The sequence below is a fragment of the Cygnus atratus genome, chromosome 4, assembly GCF_013377495.2.
Source record: "Cygnus atratus isolate AKBS03 ecotype Queensland, Australia chromosome 4, CAtr_DNAZoo_HiC_assembly, whole genome shotgun sequence".
Taxonomy (NCBI): domain Eukaryota; kingdom Metazoa; phylum Chordata; class Aves; order Anseriformes; family Anatidae; genus Cygnus; species Cygnus atratus.
In genome coordinates, this window is record NC_066365.1 from 20,628,548 (window position 1) to 20,653,836 (window position 25,289).

General features: G+C 44.4%; 1 long non-coding RNA gene across 1 annotated transcript; it reads right to left on the reverse strand.

The window, feature by feature from the left end:
- Window positions 1-4,556: 4,556 nt before the first annotated feature.
- Window positions 4,557-7,529, reverse strand: LOC118253520 (uncharacterized). Its single transcript, XR_004780454.2, has 3 exons — window positions 7,468-7,529; window positions 5,401-5,597; window positions 4,557-4,826 (listed from the first exon to the last, which is right to left on the reverse strand). It is a non-coding gene; the product is annotated as an uncharacterized LOC118253520 (long non-coding RNA).
- Window positions 7,530-25,289: the final 17,760 nt, after the last annotated feature.

Here is a 25,289-nt window from a genome sequence, read left to right on the forward strand (position 1 = left end):
CGAGTCCTGTAGGTGTGTTTTGCTCCTGGTTGACAGAAGTCCTTTCCCGTGACCAGCTCTCAGCCACTTAAAAGATACACGGAGCACCTTTCCAGCCATGCGGGGTGATTCGATGCACACTGTGTGCTAGTGGTGGTGGTGGGGTGCCCCGCAGTTGTCTTTTCAGGTGGGGTTTTTGGAACAAAACTTAATTTTTTGCACCATCACAGTGCCTTTTAATTCTGAATTATTCCAAGTGAATCCGCTGGAGCCATCCCATTAGCATCAGAGGGCATTACGTTAGCGTCTGAAAGCACTGAAAGTCTCTGTTTGCATCCGTTGGCAGTTTTGGGCTATTTAATATTTTGCTTTACACTTGCGTGTTTATCTTCTCGATTTTCTAAACTCAGAGTTAAAGCACTGATGTGTCAGTACAAACTTTTCCTGTTAACTGCATTGAATAAATATTTTTTTCCAGGAATAATGCAACTTTATTTTCTAAGGCAGCTACCATCTGAAGGAGGCCGTGGCTTTTCAGGCGTGTATGGAATAAACAGGTTGCATTCACCACTGCCGTAATTCTCCTCAACTTAGTGAATTTACGCTAGGGATAAATTTGAGCAAATGTTTCCAGGCAGCCATCTGGTCTCCAACTGAATGTTACAAAAGCCTAAAGTAGGTCTTGGGGATCTGTTTGGTAACAGAGAAAGAGATTTCATCGCTGTTGACAGCTACTGGGTACATAAAAGACTGACTGAGCCGCAGAAATATCTTCCAGTGCTGATGTCCCTTGCAAGCGATTGCCAGCTCATTGCCCAAGAGGTCTGAAAGCCTGGGAATGTGTGCGGTGCAGCAAGGCATGGTGCACCTATGGGGTGCCCTATGGATTTAGCAGCCCATGCCCTGGAAGCAGCAGAGCCTGTTAGCTAGGTTGGACACCCTGCTGTCACACCACGGGGCACACACAAACCATACCTGGGAACTTCGAACACAGCCTGCTCAGGGGACTGCAACGCAGTGGTTAAGTGGGAGAGGCTTGTCCCCTGGTCTTTGAGCAGTTACCCAGTGTTAATGCAAATATTCTTTTTTTTTTTAATTTTTCTTCCTTTAAAAAAGCTGTGTGAGTCCTGAAAAGAAGGAAGAGGAAGCTTTCATTCATGACTTTTGTACAGACATTCCTGATTGGAGGCCCTTTTTATTTACCAAGCCACAGTTCATACCTTTTGTGCCATTCGCAGCACTTCTATCAGCTGCTGCTGTGTTATCAGGCAGCTGCCTGAGGGGGATATGAAGCATGGCCTCAGGCATAAACAGGTAAAGTGAGAAAGAGGAAAGTATTGAAAGAGAATTTAGGAAGAAAAGCAGCCAGCTTTTCTGGATTAAATCTATTATAGTAAGACATAACCTTTCAAAGAAGCTGTATTAGCAGAGCCATCCTTAAACACCCCGAACAGAAAGCTCAAGAGAGCACTGTAGGAAATTGTCCAACCCTGTTAAAAGGGAGAAGTAAGTTGCTTAATAAGCAATTCTCCATCTGTAATCCCTATTAAATTTCACCCTAATCATTGTGCTTTATCAGCAGTGGCTGTGATAGCATAAATCACACGTCTTTTCAGGTCAGACAGTTCTCCCTCTTTTTCTGAGAAGTTAATTTTCCAGTTCTATTTTGGGAGCTCTGGTGCCTTTATTTAGCAGTGTAAATTTTAGTCTCCAGACACACAGAAGTGTATTTTGTAATGAGCTCGCTGAAGGCAACCTGCCAGTATTCAGTATCAGTGAAAAGTATTGTGACAAACTTAGGATTTTTAGACAGCTAAAGTCAACTAAGTTCAGATACTTCTTTAAGCACTCTGCTAAACAAGACTGCATTTAAGACTGTTTCTGTTTCAGCGGGTTTGTACTCTTAAATCTGTTTGAAATGCTTCTCAGTTGAGTGCTTAGCTCAATAAGCAAATAGCTGAACAACTAAATAAGCTGTATCTGAGGGGGCCGTGTTTTCCTGTGGTTCTTGGAAAAGCACGTGCGTGCAAGGTGGTACAACCTGATCACTGAATGCACCGTGGAGGTTGGTAAACAAACAATCAAGGGTATCTCCCGCAGCGTGAGGAAAGCTCTTCCAACACACACAGGTCTGTTGCAGCAATACTAGGTCTGGAACAAACAGTGAATTTGATTTTTTCCACTATTTGACCTAATCTTTACCATCTTTTTGGTAGAAAATTGTATTCTCCCTATCTGACCTCTTTAAGGTTTTTGGGCTGCACTCAAAAAGGAGCTGAGGCATCACGGCTTTGAGGCTTGCCCCAAGTGTCCCCCCAGACGAGCAGAGCCCTGACCCTCAAGTTAATCAAAGGAACTCCCTATGCAGTGCTGGGGGTACCTGGCATCCCTCAAAACAGGATCCAGAGTTGAGACATTATGTTTTCCTGAGTGGCTACTCTTAACAAGTGTGTAGGAGACTACATTTCTTCTCACACAAAGGCACTGATGCCTGATTCCTTTGGATAGCTTTTCCTGTGTGTTTCTTTTGCTGTCTCTTTTGGGCACTTTTTTTTCTATGGCTCCATCAGCGTTGCTTTCCACTTGAGGCATTTCATTGCGATATTTCAAGTTCTGCACGATTGCCATTCATCTTTTCTAGTGCATCATGAGCTAGCAAGCCTCAATCAGACTCCTGGTGCCTTCAGATAAATCTATTTTAATTCTGCAAGCTCTTCTTTAGGTCTGTAACAATGCCTGAGAAAATGTTGACCAGATGACCCTCTGCTAGAGCTTCGAGTACTTTCTTCAGGGTTTGCTCTGGAGTGGTTTGTCTGAAAAAAAGTAGTTCACAGTTCACGAGAGACCAAACAAAACATATTTGACTTGGTTTGACATGTAAACTCAGCTCTGGACTTTGCTCTTCGCCACTCTTTGGTTCTGCGTGTTATATAAGTTTGTAGTCTAAATCACAAACCATCTACTGGGAGATTTAAAAAGTCAACAATTTTCATGGGAGCAGAGGGAGAGGGAGGCCCCCTTGGCGTGCTAAGAACACAATAATGCTGACACATGAAGTATGGGGAAAAAAAAATTGGCAGTGGTCATCTTTCCAGAGTATTCTCTTCTTTCTTGTGGACTTCGGCACTTCTCTCCTTCCTGATACGCATCTGCTTTCTTCTGCTAGTTTTGCTTCTCCTCTGTGCTGGCTGTGTAAGGGGACTGTCATACGCTGTGGGGTGGCTCTGTGTCAGTGTGAGTGGAGTGCCTGTCTTCAGCCAACAAAGTTTCACAGCTTTCTCCCAAGCTAATTCCAGATCTCCCTGTTGCATCTTGCTAAATGCCTTTTTGTCCTAGACCTGAATTATGTCTCTTGTTAGAGGTTCACCGAGCTTCTCAAAGCTAGCTCTTCATTTCCCACCACTTACAGATCCTCTGACGGTTTCCGCTTTCTTTTTGTAGTCAAAACCATATTGATTACAGGTCTCAATTTCACGGGGCTCATTTCTCTTCATTCTTTCATATAACATTTCACAGTTGGCTTCATCTGCCTCAGTTAACCAGAAGCTCCTACAAAGTGCTTTTGGGCTGTCCGTTATGAGAAATTAGACTGCTATCTGGTGGCCTACCTTTTTGTTGGGACTTGGGGCTTGTAGGTAAATTGTAGTTTACATCTTCTACAAGAAGGTTCTCCTGGTTTCTTTTTCTGGGTTCAGGAGTGACTTGTTATTATCCTCTCTGCTTAGAATTGATGGGCAGTCCAGCAAGGACAGGAGAAAAGAAGGAGGTGCAATGATGCTAGAGGAGTTGAGCTGGGGAAAAACTGTGGCTGGACTGATGTTTTTGGGTTGGTAACATGGGGAACTGGCTAACCCCTTGGAGAAGCTTATGAAACTGATAGATTGCTTTGAGTTGGGCAGAGCACTTTATGCAGAAAGCAAAACTGGGTTATTTTGACATTACATCACTGAAAAATAATATTGATCCACCTACTGTCACACCTCCTTATTTTGTTTCTCTTATGCTTCAGGTAGTTCTTTTCCCCTTTGCTGGTGGGGAAAGAAACAAAATGTAATATAAATGCCATATCTATAAGTACTGCCATTTCTGAATTTTATACCAGGTATTTCTTTTGATGTATGCCTTGCTTCTAGAGACTCTCCTAGCAAGAAATGTGTGGTGATCCCTAGATTGTTTTTTTTTTGTTTTTTTTTTTTTGTTTGTTTGTTTTTTAACTCGCTTTGAAATTAGCTTTTAAACTACATACTTAACCTTCTACAGTAGATACTCAAGAAACTGTCACTGAAATCAGTAGTTGTTGAATACTTATTATCATGATTGAGTCAGTGCAAACTTTGCATTTTTAGATAAAATAGCAGCATTTTTACCTCAAATTTCCACTAAAAATTCTCTACACGTAATGAGGGATTTTAAAAACAAATGTGTGTTTCTAAATCTTAAGTCTGCTTAAGAAAAAATGTTTTAAAAAATGTCATCATGAAATGGTGCTAAAACAGCTTTGGGGCCCCTCTGTCTATGCTTTCCTGCAATTATGTAAATCTTTTTTTTTATGTAACCATAGCATCATTTACAGATTTTACAAATGATATAATACAGATAACTTTTGCAAGCAGTAGACATGTATGATGCATTTTTAAAGGATAATGGAGTTAAAATTGTATTAAATGGCACGATGCATACGATTTTCCTCAGCAGCACGTTTGGAACATGTTGTGGTTGGGATCCAGGCTGTTAGAAGGATTTTGGTGGACTGAGTTGCCAGAAGGCTGCACAGGGGCTCCTGAAGTCCTTGGCTGGATTGTGTAAACCCTGTCTGAGCTGGTTAACCCTGAGATGTATGAGGCCACCTATAAAATATGATACGTATAATTATGGTTGTGTGGGCTCTGGGCCAAGAGTGAGAGGCACAGGTAAGTTAGCATGTTGAAACATGCAGATGTGACTAGCAGTATGCAAGAACATGAAAGTTCCCCTGTGTTTTTCATTAAAAACTGTGCTTGTTGTATTTCTGAGAGACCTGAATTTTTGGTATGCATTTGTACGCTCATGTGGAATCACTGAATGGTCATCCTGTGCAGGTCATACCATTACTGTGAAAATGAGAGTCAGCTTTTGTAACCTCCTCCCTTCTCTGCTGCATTATCTCTTGCCTCAATTATTCTCTCCCAAATAACCTCTAATTATCTGTACCAATGAGAGCAGCGCGATCCTATTTTGTCCCCTCGGGGCACCACAGCATTTGTGAATGGTTAACTCTGATCTCAGATAATTCCCTGCATTCTTGCGGGAAGCCCGAGCCAATGACATTATTTTAACCTTTTACCTACATAACTTTTCCCATAACAACTACGATTCCCTTTGCCCTATGTACTCCAATTAAAAAGTCGTGGTGTATTCCCAGCAAATATGTATACTTGTTACCTGCAAAACACTGTCTTCCCCCACACATCGTTCTGCAGCTTTAGCAGCTCAAGAGGCTGTGGATACAACCACGTCAAGTAGGCCCATTGTTTATGGACAGGAACAGATTGCTCCAAGACGCAGTGTCACAACGGGATTGGCAAAGAGAGATCGGGAGACAGCATAGGCCTGAGTTGCTACAGCAATCTGACGAAATGCTGTGGAAAAAAAGCAGTGTTGCAAGTCAGACAGAGTTGAGTCTCTGACGCCGTGCTGGGAGTGCGAAGAGGACAAGGCAAAGTCCAGAGAAACTTTGTCTGCCGGAGCCCCAGCAAGTGGAAAGGTCACAAGAGAAACATGGGACGCCTTACCATGCCCCTCTTACCTATGTCGGTAGTGACCCAATGAAGGGAGCCCAGCCTGGTGTATTTGCACAGGTTTAAAGTGATTTGCCAGGCCACGATACCAAGCAGATATCTTCTGCTGAATGCTGTGTTTAAAATGCAGCTTACATCCATGCCAAGTTTCATCGACATGACCCTGTCTGCTCACAGAAACTGAGCAAGAGCTGATGAATAGTTGTGGGAAAGGCACCTGAAATGTCTTGGCTGCTGCACGCACAGGCCAAAGGGATGGGGCCAAATGCTTGGGGAATATCAGACCACAGAAGTGAAGTGAGCAGGGAGCTTTCTCTCATCAGCATGCGAGTCAATAGACAGACAACAGCAGTAGGCAAGAATAACACATTGCTGTTGCAGAGTGGGTTGATGGAAGAGAGGCACCCTGCAACTCTACATGCCGATTTCATTTTTTTGAATGCAGTGGTTGTTTTACCTAGCATTCATGCAAGTGTGTGGTTCTGTGCGTTTGCAGGGACATCTCCCAGGTCTGCCTGAGCAGCTTTGGAGGAGCCCTCTGGCACGTAACCCAAGTCTGTGTTTAGGCGGAGCACCGTGCCAACAAGATGTGCTCACATAAATGTATGGCGTGACAAGGCAAAGGGCCACCAGGGGCTCCAGGAACCCAGGGAAGCCAGCGCTGCCCAGCTGCCTCCTGCACAGCCCCTCACCAGCAGATCTGCTCTTAGCTGCTGGAAGCTGGGACAGCCCTTGGAGGACCATTCCTTGTTGGAGAGATTGTCCCATATCCCTCCTCCAGTAGCTTTCAGTAATACAGACTGCTGGTGGCGTGATACCTGGGGCAATGGCACCAGTGGTGTTGGTGGGAAAATAATGTTAAAATCTGTCTCTTGTTTTGCAGCACTGGAAACCAGCAGAAGAGGATGAACTGTTCAGACTGAGACAGTTGTGCTAAGAATATTTTTTTGGTTCAGTGAGAGTGGGAAAAAGATGAAGAGATGGGAGTAATTTTGGCTTCATTTTTTTTGCTGAAAGAGAGATCCTGCAAATCTGCACTGGTTTGAACAATACACTCCTTTTTGCTTTCAGACTATTTAAAATTAAATTTAGTTTGAAAGCATAGTTTGGAATGAGAGGGTGAACTCTTGTGTTGAAAATGTCAAAAAGAAAAAGAAAATGCCGTCATGAGTAAATGGCGAGGTGGAGGCCTGAAACTGTTGAAACTGATGCAAATTCATGACTAGTTTTAGTGAGCTGCATGAAAAAGCACAGTGACCTACAGATCATGGGTCTGAAATCTTTGTGTATTGAGTTCAGAATTAAAACAATAGTTATTAAGACAAAATTATTTCCATCATGAAGTCTGTTGCCTTCAGGGAATAATGCCATTCTGCTTATCCACCTTAAGATACCCAAGCAGTCTTCTTTTCTGCCACCTAACCTGTGGGCCAGTAAGAGAGTTGAGTAAAACAGATACTGATAGACAAAATAGGAGGGTAATCTCTCCTTATGTAAAGCAGTCAAGATACGAAATGTTGTGCCATAGGTGACATTTGTTATTGTTGTACAATATATTGTTGTTAATTATTGTCTGGCTGACAGGTTTTGTTTGGTTTTGGAGAGGGATTGGTTTTTGTTTTGTTTCGTTGTTGAGAAGTGGAGGCTGGAAGCAAGCTAAGTCTTAGGCTGAAAGCACAATAAGCCCTTGTGAAGATGAGAAATTTCTGACCTGGTGACATGGGAGGATGAAAGGGGAGTTGTAGGAAGTTCACATGTTTAAATTTTCTTGGATGAAATCAACAAGGTCTTGTGCAAAGAAGACTGGTGGAAAGGCTTCATGTTAGATGCAGGGGCCAAACTGAGGGAGATGGTGTCTCTGGAAGAAGAGGGAACACTTGTCATGTGGAAGATCGTCTGTCCTTGCTACAGGATTTCTCTCAGAGATGGTCTGCAGCATCAATCCATGTTGTGCCTGTCAATGAACTAGTAGGACTGGCTTAGTGGAAGAAAAGGCGGAGTGGGAAGGAAGAGATAAGGAATCAAAAGCAGAAGAGGCTACAGAGCAGTGAGAAATAGTACCATGCTAATGGAAAAGAGAAGGTGAACCCAAGAAAGGGCTGAAACGTAACCATTGCTTGCAGACCGGATCTTACAGGGTGAGGCAGTGTCTCAGGAGAGAGACTAGGGGTTGCCACCAGGAGATGGCAGCCAAAAAGCAACAATACATATGTATATCATTACCTGTGGAACCAGAGAGGACACTGTTTGCAAAGGACATCCTAACTTAACACCCTTCTTTTGAACAGAAGATTTGAAAAAAAAAAAAAAAGGCTGTGAATTGAATGAAGTGATGATGATGATAGCACATACAGCTGAGGGAAGGGGTGGTTCCTAAAGCATAAAATGACTATTGCTGTGGATGATTGTGACAAATTGAGGAGACAGAGGAAGAAAATTCTTGAATCAGAAGACTGATGGGGAAGAGCTGGGTGAAGTTCAGATAACAGCACAACAGAGAAGAGGTTGCACTGGGCTGTGTAAGGATGATGGAGACAGTGGGGGTTGCAAGCAGCAGCAGCACAGCAGAGACTATCCATCTCTGTAGGTCTGTTTTGTTCTCCTCTCTTTCTTGGGTTTGATCCAAGATGAGAAGTGTGAGAAAAATTAGATACTATACTGGCTTTTCAGGTCAGGGTATATTTGTCTTTGTAAGTCTAGCTTGAAGGCAGAAACCTGGTGTGCTTAAGAATCCTTTTCTTGTCTCATTTTCAAATGTAGTGATACTCTTTGAGCCAAAGTGTGTTGTTTTTTGGCATCATTTGTGATCATTTTGGACTTTAACTACAAACAAAACAATGTCTGTGTTCAGTTTTGACCGCATGGTCCATATACTTTTACTTTGAAGTTTTTCCTGTTCCCTTGTGACTCCTAAGGAGAACAGCTATTTTCTTTCTGTCTCTCTGAAGCCATTCTCCTGTGACTGGCTGGGGAAAGAAAATAAATGTGTAGATGCTAGCTTTAAGATAAAACATACCTGTGATGACATGTAGGATAGCCCTACTGTTGAGAACACATACACCAACAGGTTGCACTCAGCTTTGGAAGCAAAGTAAACAAATCAGATTATGCAGCAAATTAAAATTAGTTTTGCAAGAATAATCGTATAACCATTACACAAACCAGCCTAGCAATACAGAAAAGATGCAGAGAATGATAAAGGCCTAGTACCCCATTTCCCTTCTCTTTCTCAACCTCTCTTTGAGATGAAATCTAATTTAATAAAATAGTATCTGCTAGTATGTAGTAGCTCAGCTGAGTTCCTTTGTGTGAATGCTCTGGTACCAGCGCATGATATGATGCCAGCCTAACTATTCTTAAGCATATACCAAATGAAACCGATCTGAAAGCTGCTTAGTCTGATGAACTTGATTTCTTTGTGCAGACCAGCTTTCGGTTTTCATGCAGCAACGTGTCTGTTTGCACCATACTATGTCAAAATGTCTTGACAGTGATAAGGACGATCATATGTAAGCATAAAAATAATGTCACGCCCTATCAACTACAAAGTCAGTCAGTATATCAGGGAAGATGATCCCTCTGAGGACTGGAGTAAATAGATGTCTTTTCTGTGGCCTCTGCTACCAGGTTATCAGAGTACCTCATCACTGCTAGCTGGTAGCAGAACAGTGGTCTGCAAAAGAGAATTTGGCTATTAGTCAGTTTTAGGGAAGGGGAAAACTGATACTGAGCATCATGGGCAGGAGTCCCTAGATAAACCTAAGTCTCGGCGTCATACCCGAATTCCTGCCCCTTTACAGTACGTTAAACTATTTGGTAGTCTGAGGAATGGAGCTATCCAAATCTGGCACTAGATACAGACAGAACTGACAGCTGCCCACAAGTGGTTGGATGTGGGTGGAAGAATGGCATTCTGGAGCGGGGCCAGGGAGGCCAGTGCGATGCACTCCACCTCATCACATGAGGGTGATGTGAGTGACGAGGTGCCAAGCCTGCAGGGCTGCAGTGAGCTCTCTCCTCCCTTCTCTCTCCTCCCCAGGCCAGCAGCACTGTGTGTATGTATTTTGCAGGGGATGAGAAGGGGAACAAAAATGGGCTGAATACTGCAGGCACGTAGGCATGCAAAGAGCTGAACTAGGCCCCAGCCTGCTGTTGCTGGGATCAGGCAGCTCACTTGGGTGTAGTACCACGAACCTCTCTGAGAGAGCAGTGTCTGTCCCAGCCCTTATGCCACAGCTGTAAGGTTGAATTTTGACCCCTCCAAAGGGGAGGGCAAAGTGCTGTTTTGCTTCATCCTCCAGTACTACTCTGCTTCATCCTCAGAGCAAGCAAAATTCAGCTTTGTCTAGACTGCTAGGAAATGCTGAGCACTCAGGACCAGCTAGGTGCGATTGATAAAGCAAGGCTGCTGGAGCAAAGTCAAACCTCTGGCCATACGTAAGAAGGTAACAAAAGCTGTTGGACTTGCAACACTGGACTTCAGCACACAGGGGTGATAGTTAAAGTGCAGACTTAAGCAGGCAGACAGTCCGTGACTCAGACAACCTTAGTTAGTGGAGCTCAGAGGAAATAAACAGCACTTAAGGGCACTGCATTTGGGACCATTTGTAAAGAGTGATTCTGCATGTTTCAAAAGACAGACAAGGCATTCAAATGGAGTATTTGTTTTCAGAGGATATTCAGGATCAAAAAGGAGTCACAAAGCAGTAAAATAACTTCATAAACAAAATACTCCTTGCAGGTATGCAACTTAATATAAAAGCAAGTCAAGCATGACAGAAGAGCTGTCAATAATTGATCAACTCCAGAAATTTAGTGCTCATCTCGCAACAGAAAGAATCCCCTGCACCAAGCAGGTTTCAGGAAAAAGCAGGATTCATGAGAGCAGGAGGTCAGGAAAAGAGGCAATTTCCCCTTAGAACCTCTGAGAATGTTATAAGAACTTGCCCAAGATGCTGAAGTTTGTATCTTTGGAAGTGGTCCATGCCTATTGTCATGTACCTTTAGTTGGCCAATCCATCCATTGAAAAATCTGTGCCATCCTAATCTAGAGTGGACCAGGAGAGACGGATATCACAGAACAGCTGAGCTCTGCTACACGGAAGAGCGGTGTGGCCACCCCGCCCTTTCCACTCACTGCCCTGGGGATGAATGGCAGAAAAATCTGAAAAATGTGTTACGCTAGCTGGGATTTCTTCCCAGTGGAGTAAGAGTTTGTTGCAGGGTATCGTGCCTTAGCAGGAAACATAACTTGCATGCTTCAGAAAAAAATACTTCCAGTGAGTCGACATGCTCCAGTGAGTCAAAGGGAGTCCTTAGCACTTTTTATTCCTGGGGGCTTCAGTGATTTCCCTGTAAGTCTAGGGTACTTAAATGCACTTGGCTTGGAAGGTCGCTTTCAAAGACTACAGCAGTGACATGACTGGAAGTTACCACCCAGCTCGTCTGTGGTCTGGCATTATTTGGAACATGAATGCATTTAGAGACTTGTAAGAAGAAAATGCAAAGATGGTCAAACACCTATCTTTCTCAAACCTCCCACTGAATATTGCTGAATATTGTCCGTGTACTAAAGCAATGTTACCTTTCCAAGAACTAGAAGATGAAGAAGACTGAGGGAGAGCATTCAAGATCATTGATCTTCAACTATACCAGCAATATATATTCAAATCAGTCTTTAGGAAATTCTGCACAGTGTGGTCCAGCGATATGTACGGACTTCCATGTTGTTATAACAATTGTATAGATATATATACTGCTTACTGTCAAAAATATATCTGAAAATGTGATGTTGAATTTGGGAAATACAGGAGAGAAGCAAGAGCTGTTGTAAGAGCTAGGTGTCTTCTCTTGAGCCAATGGGTAATATTGGAAAAAGAAGGTAAACTCTCAGGCACGTACATCCTTTATGCATAAAGCACAAGCTGCAAGCCTCAAACATTACAGCTCAGAAACTGTTACTCTGAGCTAACTTAATCAGACTAATCAATTAACCAATATTTTCAAAAAACAAACAAAACTGTAGAACATAGAAGGCTGTTAACAGAAAAGTGATAACATCATGAGTTCATGTAGAGTAGAAGGGATTGGAGAGACGTCACCTGTGACAGTAGATGGCAAAGTGACGTGCTGTGAAACCACTGTCTCTCTCAGTCTGGCATATTTAGTAGCTATTAGAGTCATTAAATTTAGTTCATACATTCATTTTTGAAGGTCTTCTGTAGGCCTTTTTAGGAGGTTAGGCTGGAGAAGCCAGATGTAGGTGAGTTAACCTGTGAAACCTTTTTTTTTTCTTTTTTTTTTTCCAGTGATTATGTTTCTGAATTTTTTTGTTTGTCTGTTTCTGTACATTTTGGTTGGGTTTGTTCTGATGAGTCGGTGGCTGTTTGGTTTTGTGCATATGATCTGTATGATGATGAAGTATATTATATTATAGGATGTATGTTCATAAAATCAATGGATTCTGATGATTTTGCAATGCGACAGAGTTGCTTGAAAATAAAACATATAACGACGTATGCTGAAGGATTTTCATAAGAAAGTCTTGTCAAAACCTGTATGATGTTCTTCACAAGATCAGGCCTGGCTGTTGGCAAGAATATGCTGCCTGGGCAACAAGGGAAGGTGCACTGAGGGGGTTCAGGTCAAGGAGGAATGCATAGCTTGTTCCTCATCCAGCTCTCTTTCAGAGCTGCAAGAGCTGTCTTACATTTTCTGCAGACTCTTTTCCTCCCAATGGCTGAAGGGACAATGTGAGATCAAGCAGCTGATGGCAGTATGGAGATATGGCTTGCTGTGAGCCCAGGCAGGCATACTTTGCCTTCCACGGCTTTCCAGGGAGATGTTCAGTAGCTGAGAGTTATGTCTGGTTGGGCTCCTAGTGAGCTCCTCAGTTCTCAGAGCCATGAGGAGCTGGGTGACAGCTTCACCATTTCTGTAGTGGCTGCAAGTATTCCTAGGATGGTTGGATAAAACCCTAATTATGAAATTGCCTATATGTTGCTCAGTATGGATGTGGCACAGACCAAAGGCTTGCTAAATTTCCCTCAGTCACACTTAACCTTCGGTGGCCAAGTCCCCTGCTGTGTTCCCTGCCATGTGCATGTATGAATATTGTCTTGACCTCTCAATCTTGGAACAAAAATAACTCAGAGACTAATGGTCTCTACATATTCATTTGAAATCATTTTCTCCACATCTGTTGGTCTAAAAGCTGTATGTCAATCCTGTACAGTGCACCAAGGAATCCTTTAATGCAGTTTCTTTTCTACAAGTGGCGATTACAACACTTCTGGGGAGGTGGGGAGAGAACAGCTTGCTTGAAATTTAGAGTTAAGATCCAGTGTAAGTTGTTGGTGATTATGTGGGAGGGAGGGAGGGAAAGTAGGGTGTGAGACAGGCTTGATCAGACGGGGATTCAAATCAGATAGCAGTGCTGGAGCACTTGTGGCAGTGTCTGGTGTCAGTGGCCATGGCCTTGCAGAGTGGTCTCAGGAGGCTTGTGCTCAGCGTAGCTCACGCAGACGAAAGCAGCTGCTCCAGCAATGTCAGCCCAGATCAGCCGAGGACATAAACTGCATGTCCCTCAAATGAGCCAGAGCAGCTGGCATGGAGCTCGTGGTATCCTTGCTCTTTGGAGCTAGCGAGAAAGGTGTCAGGAGCGTACCTGTGCTGCCCTAAAGCCTGCCGCTGCGGTGGTAGCTTGTCGTAACCCCAGAAAGAAATCTGACATAGCAGAGCTAACGCTGCTGCCATCTGATGCAAGGTAGTTTTAATTCAATAACAGGAGCCGTGAAACTAGGTTTATTGTATTGTGAAACCAGTCTAATATCAAGGGTGGTGACAAGCTAGTCTTGTGAAAACCTCTCAAATGTTTAGTGTGGAAGCAAAGATGGGATCAGCAAGTGTTCCTGCAAGCACTGGGGCTGCCTCTGCACCACGTCCTGCCCTTGCTGGGCACAAAGGGCATGTGCTCAGCTAAACATGGGTCTGGGTAGGAACGCGGGGAACTCCTTGGGTGTCCCGGGTGAGGAAAGCCAGTTAAATACTCTGCTCCAGGGGGCATTTCACAGCTGTGCAGGCTCTGCAATTTGGTTGCCTGCAATTCCCAGGATCAGACCCTGTGTTCTTACTTGGGCTTCAGTGAGAGCATGACTGCAGTAATTCACCGCCACCAGCAGCCATGGGAAGTTCCCCGCGGTACGCTCGGTGGCCACAAGGTAGTACAGCTCTATACAGCATAGGCATTGTAAATGCGTATCTGTGCCGTACTGACTGCACAGAAACCAAGGGTGAGGTAAGCCTGTGATGTTGGAAATGTAACTGTACACCAAGGCTGACATGTGGGAAGAGAAGGAAAAAGGCAAGCTGAGCCTCTCTGCAGAACCCTTAGGAGCCAGGAGGCTTGTGGTGGCAGAGAAGTTACTATAGGAGAGGGCTGTCTGCAAGACCTGTGGTGTGTGAACAAAGCATAGCTCACCCAAACAGCAAACCCACAGCGTAGCTTTGAGTTAAATATTGCACAGCGGGTCGAAAACAACTTCCAAAAGCGTGCAAGAGGCACAGAGCATGCGTGGCGTGTGGGGTGCACTTGTATGCATGGGCATGCCCGTGCTGGGGACGGAGGGGGAGCGAGGGGCAGGGAGGGGCAGGTTTGATTGGATGTGAATAATGGGCTTGATTTCCAAGCTTTTCATCACGGAACCTCTTCCAGTCTGAAAACTTTCCTGTTCTTCCTGCCTTAAAGGAGATTTCATGGCAAAACAATTCCAAGACTTTGGCTGTCATCCAGGCATAGTTTGAGCCGTAGTATTTTAGCTGATCAGCAGGCTCCTTTAATTTTTTCTGTCACGCAGCCAAGATCTGGCTGCATAAAGATAATCCCCAGTCCAGCTTTACCATCTGAGATGACTTTTCCTTAGGAAGGAGTGCTGTAGGAAAATGAGTGCTTGACCTTGGTGAATCTGTGGTTTCTGTAGACTGCTAATGGATATTACAAAAACATTAGTCTTTTTAGTCTAGGATTTTTAGTATAGATTAGTCTAGGATTTTTATATATATGCAGGTATCTATGACTACATAGATTGTGCATACCATATATGACCGTATGTATTATTTATATCAGATATTTATGTGTATATATATGACTTAATAGGTGTTTAATGAACTAGTGATAAAATCTGCCTAAAAATAGTGGGTGACTAATATTTATATAAATTTCCGTAGGCAGTTGGTAGGGAGACTCTTCCTTGTAGAGTCTCTCTTCCTGGGCCAAGTAATTTTTAAAAATTCGTCTTTATTAAGCCATAGATTATTGTACACCTTTTTTGTAAGCAATAATAATGTGTCTTTGTATCTGCGGGAAGAAAAGCCATGTGATGGTGATCCACGTGAAATGAAGTTGAAAACTGAACTGTAACTCCCTCTCTTTCTGGCCTAGTCTGTGTAGACTTTCTTGTCTTCAGTCATTTTCTAATTAAGGGCACTATCCAGAAACCCTTATTCATGAAAGTAATCTGACTGCAGGCAACAGGTTTATTCCCCTTGAGGTATGTTGTTTGCAAGAGCAGGATTCACATACCCTGCAATTACAGAGGAACTAAACCAGAAGTCGAGGCCTATCACAGCAGCTTGGTGGGATGGTAAGGTATTAGCAAGTACGTTTTGAATTTATTTGGGTCTTCTTAACGTGCTTTTGGACTCTTTGAGTCCAGCTTCCTTGCACATAATTGCTAAAAGGTGGGGAGGAGATAGCTTGCTGAGCACAGCCTCACCAAGGCAGGGCTGAGGGCCCAGGGGGCTGCGGCTCCGTGCTGCAGCACCTTCTGGCGCTCTTTGGAGAGCGGAGTATGGTGCAGATGTCACCCACCTGCCATAAAAACAGAGATTTCCTAATCTTTTATTTTTATTTTTTTTTTTGGATGGGTGGTGGCTGGAGTGGAGCTCATGTCTTTAAAACAAACAATAGTATGAAAGGATTTGAAATCACTTTATGCATGACTTTTTCTGGATACAGGTTTTACCCTCTCCTGCTTTGGTGTGAGTTTTGTCCACTGATTATTCTGCTAGGCCTTTGGTTTTGGCCATCATTGCATGTTGCTTACATAAAACAGTAATAGCCAAGTAGCTGCGGTGGTGTGGATTACAGACATTTACACCAACTTCTGTCGGCAGCTACTTTATTATATAAATTCCCATGTAGTATCTGTCCTTCTAAGGGGCAGGCCGACGGGATGTCTTCAGCACAGCGGCATTATTTTCTGCAAAGCAGAAAAGTAGAAATGTGTTTGTGTCCAAAATTCCTCTGGGCTACAACACTACCCGTGTTATAATCCTAGAATTATTGTACACTGGCACTCCTGCCTCCCGATGAGTTGTACCAAAATGACCCTTTGGTGGCATTCAAAACATGCAGCTTTTTATTTTCCCTCTCTCTTTCTTTCTTTTTTATTTATTTATTTTTTTTTCCACCTGGCCATAACGTGGTCACATCCAAAGGAGGGCTGCTGGCTTTCAAATGACAGGAAGGTGCCCACGGTGTGCACTTAACTCCGTGACATTTTTGAACCTCCTGTTAACCAGTGCTGTCACTTTGCAGATTTTTGTAAACACCACTGAACATCAAGTATGCAAGGAACTGGCCTCAGTTGCTTTATTAGTAACCTGGAGGGATTTGTAAGATCTTCTGAAGAATGCAGATGTTCAGTTTATTATGTTCTTTTTATTTATTAGGAATTTTGTGTGGCTTTGTTGTTTGTTCGCTTTAAGAAAATATTTCTGTTCAAAATGAACGTGACTCATATTCTGCTTGTGAGCAAATCAGGTCAGGAAACGATGCTTTATGCATAAACTAAATTTACATTTACTTACTTTTCCTTTACATCCAGTGGGGCTGCATTTGACTTCCTTTCCCTCTTTCCTGCCCACCCTCCCCCAGTATTTTTCAGGTGCAACTCAAATCTAAGAGCAGGCTCTTACGCTTTTTCCCCAGAAACCTGTTGTTCCTGTAGTAACCTCTGCTGCTCATCCTGTGCTCAGCTCAGTGGCATCCCAAGCCTGCTCCTGCAGTGGGACAAGTGGCCAGGGAACACCACCTGAAGGTTGTGCTTATCACACAAGTGTCCATCCTTTCCCATTTTTACCCAAACCTCGCTCTAGGAATCCTTTTGCTGCTGTCTTCATCTGAGCTTTGTGTGGCCTCCACTACATCTTCTTGTGGCACTGTGTCATTGTCAGTCGGTCACTGAAGGCAAGCGCTGCTACTCATTTAGCTCTGCCTCCTTCTGCCATTTTCTCTTCCTGAGACTCCAGAAGGTCTTTGTGCTGGCCAGGAGGTCTGTCCATAGTGGACCAGAGTAGGATGGAGGCTTTACCCTGGAAAATAATAATTTGAACAAGCTTCCGAAATATCTCAGGGTATTCAAATGAGTTAGAATTCACTTTTTTTTTTTTTTTTAAATTTTCCAGCACAAGTGACACACCCGCCTTTCCCAAATTTACCAGAAAAATTAATTTATGTAAAGATAAAACCCAAGTGTCACCGCTGTAACTCCAGGCTGGACCCAGATATGTGCTGATCATTGTGAAGGCAGAGTAGTTCCCAGAGCTCAGTGCCGTTGTCCTGGGGGTCTGTAGATGCAAGGGACAGTCTAAGTCTGTTTTCTTTATCCCAAATTCCCAAATTTGCATCTCATCATTCAATCATCGTTAACTACAGGGAGGTTTTCTGGATTTATGCAAGCATGTCTGACAGATTCCTACAGTGCCTTGTTTTTACAGCTTTGAAGAGCCTCTGATTGCAGATAGGGATCTTCTTGTTCTTGGCAGTGTGCAAACAGAAAGCAGAAAAGGTGGTCCCTCCCCGCTCCAGATAAACTCTGACCTACTTCAGGCTAACCCGGGGAAGGGCAAGCGCTGCTGAAAGCTGCTGGTGAGCTGCACGAGGAAGAGGACACAGAAGGGCTTTGTGTTGCGGTTTGACGTAAGGCAAAGCACAGTCATGCATTAGCTCGGTGTTGATGACATTAGCCACTGGACATTCAGCCTTAGCTTCATGCCTTCAGATGTTTAATTTTTATTTATTTTTTCATAGAGAGATATCATATAAAACATCAGCTTCATCACATAATTCCATGTAAAGAAACCAAAAATCCTCAGCAGTGCACTGTCTCCTGTCCTGACACTGGGTTTTGCTTGAACATAGATGTAGATATTTTTCTTGGCAATTAGAAGAGAATCCTTTTTTTGCTTCCTGTAGTTATAATCACCATACCTTAGGTGAAGGAGCACATTTTGTGCTCTGGCTCCAATTACAGCAGCAATCCTGCAAGGTTATGGAGGACGCAGAGGTCTGAGTACAACTTTAGAAGTAAGAAGTCTTAACGATGACTTATTAGTAAATAGGGAAAGCCAAGGGTCAAGCTCATGATTTTGCTGTGAGACCTGCTAGCCTTGATGATGCGTCTACAGAGCTGTCGTATCACTTCATCATTTCTAACAATGTATGCAAGAAAAGAAATTTGGGCATTCGTCAAGCCGTGAGCAACAATGGAGTAAAAAGTCATTGCTATAGTTGTAACAGGAAGGCTACTTTTCATTCAGACCACTGTTGCAATACTTTCAGATGTCACACACATTTGTAGTGAAAAAGGTCAAAGCTGACAATTGCTAAGCAAATTAGAGAACTGATATTATTCTGCTTTGAATCTCTTCTATCATTTTTTTTTGTGTTCTTTAATGTCGCAGTGGGGTAATAAAGTTTTCCAGGGAACACGTTTACCAGCCTGGACATGGCACAACTCCTTAATTTTCTGGGCAAAATAAGCTGGGCCAGCTCTTTTGAGTGTCATGGTATTGACATCAGTGACCCAAGACTGCATTGATATGGGATTGTGCCACCTTTCCCTGAATTACATCAGGGAAGGTTTGAAACATAGGGATGATCTGTTCAATTTGAAATAGAAGCTAAGATCCCTGATTGTTTTTTTTGTTTGTTTGTTTGTTTTCAGGCTTATTCTCTATTGAGAAGGCACCGGAGTAACAGAGAACAAGTAGGTACTTTTATCTTGCCATTTCTCATCGAAGCAGTGAGTCTCAGTAGCAGGCACGGAGGCGTAAACTTTGCTGGGTTTTGTTCATGTCCTTGCCATTCATTTGCTGTGCGGGCAGATCCACACACTTCTCTTTGCCCCTCTTTCCCAATCGGTGAAATGCACAGATACTGTGTGATTTGAGATGTCTGGGCAGTGCCATTATGGGCTAAATCTCAGGGCAGTTTCAGAAACCCGGAGGAGTCAGCACCACTGTGACTTAGTTGGGAACAGGCCTGGCTTGGCCCATGTGTGTGTCAGCAAAAAGCTGGCCTCAGGAGGGTAACTCTGAAACTGTGACTTTTCTACCAGTGATGGTAACGCAGTGAAATACCAGCGAAGATCTGCACTGTTGAAGGAGCCGTGCTCTTGATGTAATCAAAGATGTACGTGCCTTCCGGGTTGTTCCTGTGGTGGTTAAAGATCTGAGAGGAAATCAGGAAATACGGTTGTGAAAGAAAAAAAAAAAAAGGAAGAAAAAATGTTGAGCAGAGCACTAGGAGCTGATTTCCCTCTTTTCCACAGGGGGGAAAAAAATAAAAAAGTGACTTTCTTCAAAGATTTGGAATAAGATATATCCAACTTCAAAGGGAGCTGCTGCAAGGCTGGCTCAGTCACACCACATCCACCTCCTCGGGCAGAGCCAGGCTTGCCCCCTGGGCAGCACTGCGGTGCTCTCCTCCTTTGTTCATATCAGAAGCCTGTGCTGACACAGGCTGGGTCAGGGCTTCCTCTTTGCCATTGCTACATCCATCACATGCGTAACAGGCTGGTGATCCCTTGCACCATGCAGGGAGAGCCCCCGCCTAGTCTGGGCAGCCACTGCAGGTCTGTCTTAGGGACTCAGTCCCGGGATTGTACCTCGGTGTGAATCAGAGCCTGGTTTCACCCCAGGATGCCCTCAATGCCTCGAATGCTGCATGCCCATTCCCTCAAAGAGCTGCTGCTGAAGTGCATCATGCTGATGTTGCCCTCTGCCCCAGAAGTTTGTCGTTCGAACTCTGATCTGAAGTGGGGAGGGAATTAGGGGTCTTTTTCTCAGTGTGTTTCTTAGTTTTTTCGGCCCTTGTATCTGCCTCCGCATGTCCAGACTGCTGCTCAGAGCAGGGGACAAAAGGGCGATGGCAGATATGCGGGCTGAAATCTGGGGTGTGTAAAACATGCTGGTGCTGAGCCTGGGACAAAAGCTTGGTGTGGGAAAAGAGGTTAGGATATGAGCAGGAGGTTGATGCCTGGAGTTACAGGGCAAGCAGGAAAACTGCTTCTGGGAGTAAGGGGGTGAGAAACCCTCTGCTGACTGAGAGTGGGTCTGAAGGAAAAGCTGGACTATATATCTGCTGCTACCTGGCCATTGGCCAAACTAAATCCTCATATTTAAAGCAAATTATCAGTAAAGTCATTGACCGTGCTGTATAATCTAGATCTGTACAAGGGTCGGGTGCTGCCCCATCTCCCAAATTCCTGACTTTGGCATCAGGCATTACATTTCCTCCTCTTTCAGAACTGCAGCTGGGCCTTTAAAGTACAGCACTTGTGGCCTGGTTTTTCAGGTATGTCCAAACTTTTGCTGGCCTTACTGCAGTGCATGGGGGCTTTCGCTTCTTACTCTCTCCATGTTTCTCTGATGGAAGTGAAAGCTTTCTGCCTTCAACCCATACTCATCTGTAAATCAGCTGAGCTTATCTGAGTGCTTAAAGCCCTGGCAGGGCAGCTTGGTCTCAAGGTAAGGCAATCACAGCTCACAGCCCAGCCTCACACCACGAGACTTCTCTGAAGGAAAAGGAATTCCTCCTCACAGGTGGTTTTAGCATCGGGATGTCTTTGTGCTGCAGAGGGCAGCTCAGGACTCCTCATTTCTTTGCTGCATCTTGGAGCAAACACACCTATATAAACAAGGCTTTCTGTGCTTAGCTCCTCTCTCCAGCCAGGAAGAGGAGGGAAGAGCCAGCCTGGAAACAAATTAACCCTTAGCATTTTCCCTTTCCCAGCTTACTAACATTTAAAATCCTTGAACTGACCCCAAAGTAGATTTTTTACCCAGAGGAGAGGGCAAGTGCCAGGGGTTCAGTGGACTTTTCCCAGTGCTGTCGGGTCAGTGCAGATGTTCCACCCGTGGTGGCTGTGGTCGCTGGTGCAGAAAGGTGAGAGCTGTGTGTGGATGGGGTGGGTTTGGGGGAGCGGGGCTGAGCCACTGGTGAACTCCTCCCACTACGTGTGCCTGTGTCAATGAGAAAGGGGGCAAGAGGTACCTGATTACCAGGTACTGGTAAAATGGAAAGTAACTTCCCACCCGCTGTCCTTAAATTACTTGGTAGGGCTTGTACATTCCCAGCTCTGCTGTCTGTAGACACCAAATCCGTGTGCCTGGATGTAAGTGGGTAATGATGCAAAGGAAGGACCAGAAATCCTCACTGAATGAACTGACAAAGCTAGTCCAGGGGAGTAGGGGTGACTCGAATACCTTCTTCCAACACTTTGCTGTAGCTAACATTTTGTTTGGGTAGCCATGGAGGTTTTCCTGCTAGCTGGGCTCTTAGAGGGGCAAAGCAGGGTGGTAGGTGCTACCTGTGGAGGCTGCAGGTTTTCTGGGAGATGTACCTATGGCTGCCTTCACAGCCCTGATCCCCTCTCTTCTCCTTCTCCGGTTAATTGTGTGTGATGGACTATGCCAGAGCTCTTAAAACATTGCCCCCTATCTCATTGTGGATGTTCCCTCTAGGTTTTTCTAGTTTTGCAGTGCTGTTCGAAATGCCACAACCAGCTGAATATCAGCACAGCTTTACTTCTCATCCATCTTACCCAAGCCCTGAGCACGCTTCTTCCTGTGTGCTTGAGAGTTTTGTTTTGCTTTGTTGAAGGTGATAAAGCCTTCATAATAAAATCCAGGCTTGCATTTTAGCCTGCTGGGACCTACCATAGAAAGGAGGTCATAAATAATTGTTAAGGTTGTTGATTGCTTGCTTAAATGTAACGCTGCCAGAACATCCCTTCCTATCAGTCAGAAGACATTTGGGGCCATCTCTGTTCAGGTCTAACCTAGCACTCTATTACTCGCTCCTGTCTCACTGGGGGTTTATTACTGATGGGTTTAAAACACTTTGGTGGTAAAAGACTCTACATATGTGGGATACAGATACAGGCAATATACTCAAAATTCATCAGTCACCAAGATACTGTGCACTGGTCATTTCCTGATGAAAATGGAAGGGAATTTCCTGCAAAATGGCAGTATAACTGGCAAGGGAGTATAAAAGGAATAAGGAAGCTTGCCACCAAACCACATGTGTCCAGGGATTGTTGAGCCTTGTGCTGTTTAATAGAAGTCAATGCTGGTTTTGGATGTGCAGATTGAATCTGGCCTTCCACAGACAGATTTGAGGAATGTAAGACACCAAAATATAATATTGAGTGAGCTAATGCTACAGCATTTCCAGCAAAATAGTGCACAGCCACTTGGCCTTGCAACAGGTGATGTGTGCAAGCAGCATGGCATGCCTGTGCACATATGAGGCTTCAGAAATTAAACTGATGTGCAAATGAAGCTGGGAACTGCAGGAAAGAGGGACCTGTTACTGCAAAGGGTCAGAGTGATTTCATGTGTCTTTGGAGGCTTGGGGCTGACTGAGCTTTGCTTTGGGGTCAGCTCACGTTGAAGAGGGGATTGCTGGAAATAACCATTGTTGGTCCTAATTTCTTTCAGAATTTAGAGGTTACAGGAAGAGTTTAGGCTGACTCCTCATAAGAATGTTTTCAGACTTTCTGAGGAGAAAGCTGCATGCTTTCTTGAGGGAACTGGGGAAGGGTCAAATACACTGACATACACTATTGGCATTTGACAGGGCCTGGAGGCAGTGCAAGGCATGGGGTGCTGCAGGGGCAGGACAATGTTAGAAGAACACCCTGGAGCTGGAGCTTTTTCCTTCATGCAGGATGGTAGGAATAGCAATAACCACCTCCCCATCTTCTAATAGTAATAATGGGTGGCGAACAGCACTCCAGGTGAGCACAGTGCTACTGGCTTGGAACTTGAAGCAAAGGCGCGTCTGTGCTGATCACCCATCTGCTGCTCCTCACTTGCAGGTAATCCACGCTCAGGTCTGCATAGCTTGCTACGTTGGGCACAGAAACTGATTAGTAACATTGCCTGAAGAGCTGAGCCGTGTCCTGCTGTGACAAGGTGACAAATGGCCACTGGAGGCTGAGCCGTGCTACCTCTCCAGCTCCTAGTGACTGCAGAGAGGGAGCTGCGTCCGCTGGGCTCCTCAGGTCGTGCTTGTTCTGTGCAACAACACTGGATAGGCAGCTATTCAAAGCCATCTGGACTGGTTTGTCTGTTTAAGCGGAGTGTCAGCTCCGGGCTACGCTTGCCAACCCTCTTATCGCCCTGTACCACTGATAGCACCAGCCCAGGGATACCTCTGTAGTGCTTACTCATGTGGGTAGTTTTTACTCACTTCATACCTACGGTTCCTGTGTTTTACTGCACCATGTGAGGGTGGATATGAGCTGCCTGCAGGGCTCGGGCAGCCTGAATGGAAAGCTTCTGAGAAGTTTCCTTGGGCTGGGGTTCATCCTCCAACCTCCGTAATACGGTTCGGGATGGAGGCTTTGTCACGAGAACGATGACTTTTCCTAGCTTGCAGAAAGTCCTTGGTTTTCTTTCCTTTTAACCTGGCTTAAGCCAGCAGCTGCACTTGAGAGCTGTCATTTGCGATTTCTCTCTCCTGGCTGGCAGCCATGCTCCTGAGAGCCACTGTGGGAGAGCTTCCCAGTCCAGATGTGATAGTGGCCCTCCAGGGGACCCTGCTACCCTGTTGCAGAGTAAGTTGATGCTTTTAAGTAATCCAGTGTGTTGGTGTCAAAAGTCCTTGCTGGCTTGCTTTTATTCAGCCTGGGGTCACCCGGCAGTGCCAGTGTCAGATCTGCCCTGTTATTGGTTACCTAACATAGCCCCCTACAGGAGCCTCCATTAAATGTTGTTTTGTACGCTGCCTCTTTCAGCTAGGTCCACAGATACCAAGGTACTACTGGAAAATGTATAGCCCTGATCTTTTCTAACGCTATAGAACAAACATTAACCTGGGGACTGCCTCGTTGTCCTGGTGTGGGACATGTGGCATAGCTGTCCTGGGGCAGCTGTGTGGCAGGGGACCAGGCTCCTCCTGGGAAGCGTGGCCGTGGTGTGACAGCAGTGCGCAGGGTGCCGATACACAGACCCCTCCTGGAACAAAAAACAAATTAGTAAGCAATGATTAAGACATTAAAACAAATGCTCAGTAAGTAATGTGTTTGCCCTGACAAGATCTTCCTATTCACAATCCGAAGGTTTTGCTGTTGCCTGGAAAGCACTCCGGTATTACGATGACAAATAGCTCGCAGAAGTTTGGGATAGGTGTACCCTTAGGTGCCTGGTGCTTTAGTTATGATGTTAAAACACTGATAAACTGCATAGTCTCTGTGTACCGTGCTTATTTGCGAGCCTGTTCAGTCAGGGTAAGATTGCCAACAGCATGCCTCCAAGTTGTGCAGAGACCTTTTGATTAAACATCACTCCTTAATCTTTCTGAATTTCATTTGCGCTATGTACTTTCAGGTGGCGTCCTTATAAACGAGAATATTCCCCACCTTTGGGGTCATTTGACAAACTTGGATATTGGTTTAACATTTTGTTTCTTTCCACTCAACCCAACTATTCTTGTCACTTGTGAAATTTGTAGAAAGCTTAATATTATTAAATACACAGTGCTTTCTAAATAAGTCTGCCTCAAGTGCAGGCACACAAGCTGTGAACGAATAAAACAGATAAAGGAACGTGACAGTCTAGAAGCTGGTATCATATTGAAAATGAAAGTTTCACAACAGTCCTGAAACAGAGCATATGAGCGCTAAACTTATTTCTAATACTTGCAAACAGGGAAGAGAATTACTAATCCTGACTAATCCACCCAAGCAAGTGCCTTGCTATGACCTGAAGGACTGAAATAAAATCCATTTGCTTGCTTTGGAAAAGAATCAATTTTTCTGTGTAGAAGGAAGCTGGACAGAAATGTAACTGCTGGGGAAGAAAGGGGAATTTAACGGGGCTGCAAATCCCCCTCCGTTTTCCCTCCTGACCACGTCTTCTCACTCTTGGCCCTCTTCCCACTTTCCAAGAAAAAAAAACAGATCCCAGCATGAGGTTTTATTGAAAACAAACAAAAAACCAACCAACCAAAAACTTTTCCTAACTAAGAAGCTGGAACACTTTTGTGCCAGAAAGTTACTGGAAGAATGAGCAAATGTACATTGAGCTAATGAGGGTGTCCAAAAGGAAGGAGGAAGAATTAACTCTTTTTTTTTTTTTTGTTAGGGTTTTAAGATTTCAAGTTGTTGGCTGAAAGAGAAAATATTAAGCAGGTTGGCCCGTCTTTTTACCAAACCTTGCTGTGTTGAAAGCCAGGGAAAA